Genomic DNA, 1,782 nt, shown 5'->3' on the forward strand with positions numbered 1-1,782 from the left:
AATGCACCCCCCCCCCCCCCCCCCCCCAAATCAACAAGTTTTTCCTCAAGGTTGAAGTCTAGAAAAAGCACACGAAAATTATCCAAAAGTTCCTAAGAAGCATCCTCACGAAAATTATCCAAAGGTTCGGGAAGTCCCCTACAAAACAATCGAGGTACATTTCGATAGTGCGATTCGTCACCTCAGTCTGACCATCCATTTGTGGGTGACAGGCCTGTCCCTGGGCAAGGGCGGGCTGGGCCCTTGCCCAAGGCCCACCCTAGCCCACCACTTTATATACATACATATATATATATATATATATATATATATATATATATATATATATATATATATACTATAAAGTTTTAGGTATAAGTATTTAATATACATTCTATTTAAATAAATTTGATTTAGCTTAGTTGGTGGGACTTGTTAGGAACATAATGTAATAGGTTTTGATGATACCAAAATGTATTTCAGAATCCCCTAAGTCTCGAAAGATAGGAATTATATGTAAGTTCGACAAGTAAACTAAGAGCGAAAATACAACCGGGTAACTTGAGCTCAACTCGGAAAATATTTAAGCTTAAGGTGAAACTTGTGTGAACATCTTAGAAGTCTCGTGTTGTAATCTCATAGATAAATCAGAAGAAGGCACGGGACAACATTGGATGAATAAGGGTCAGCGAGACATCAACTAAGTCTCGAGACATAAGCAGAGTTCGAGAGATAGGATCTCTCGATACAACAATCCAGTTCGAGACATAAGCAGAGTTCGAGAGATAGATCTCTCGATACATGGGGTGGAGACATCAAACAATCGAGACATCAACCTTGGTCTTGATAAACTGACACTTCTCCAAAAGACTGAATGACGGTCAGGAAGCATGGATAAAGTTTGGAGAAGAAGAATATCATGGAGATAAAATATTAAGGAGGTGCCAGAAGTGGATGCCACATCAGAATTCCACAACAAACGGATAGAAGGTGCACCAATCCAAAGTCGGTCTTATTCCCTAAAACGAGGATCAATGGGAATATAAAAAGAGTAACTTTTACCAAGAGTAGCAAGTGGAGCATGGACTCAAGAAAGTGGATTATGGAATATCCACTACCAAACAAAAGGTACAAGTTACAAGACCACCACTCCATGAAAAATGCTGAAAAGATGCAAGTCCCATACACAGCATGGGAGACAAATTTCAAACGGAATAATTTTCCCTTCAACGGAATTATTCCTCAACTCTCATATAAAAAGGACGTGAAGACACAGTAAAAAAAAAAAAGAGTTGATTGATTCAAAAATCTTAAGAGGTGTCTGATTCAAACGTTCAAGTGCAAGTGCTCAATCCGGAATATCATCCTGATATTCAAACCAGCGAGAAAACACATCTTAGTGTTTGAGAGAGTTACAAAGCTTAAACTGCTACACATCTAGAAGGTGACCGAAGCTGCTCTACATCGAAGTTGATTCAACGATAGCTTTTGGTCAGATTGGAGTTTGTTACACTCAACTGTGACAACCAAAGGTCCTTGCTTTGGATTAAGCAAGAAGAGGCGGAGTAACCTGGCAGCTGTCTAGTGAAGATCCTGAGGCTTGAGGCGGGCTTGGTGATCAAAGCTCAAGTGCTCGAGAGGTGGAGTAACTGGAAGCGGGGAGAAAAACCTGAGGAGAGGCGGAGTAACCTGGGAGCTGTCTTGTGAAGATCCTGAGGCTTGAGGCGGGCTTGGTGATCAAAGCTCAAGTGCTCGATAGGTGGAGTAACAAGAAGCGGTGCGAAAAACCTGAGGCTTGAGGCG

Source organism: Ipomoea triloba, chromosome 11, assembly GCF_003576645.1.
Source record: "Ipomoea triloba cultivar NCNSP0323 chromosome 11, ASM357664v1".
NCBI lineage: Eukaryota > Viridiplantae > Streptophyta > Magnoliopsida > Solanales > Convolvulaceae > Ipomoea > Ipomoea triloba.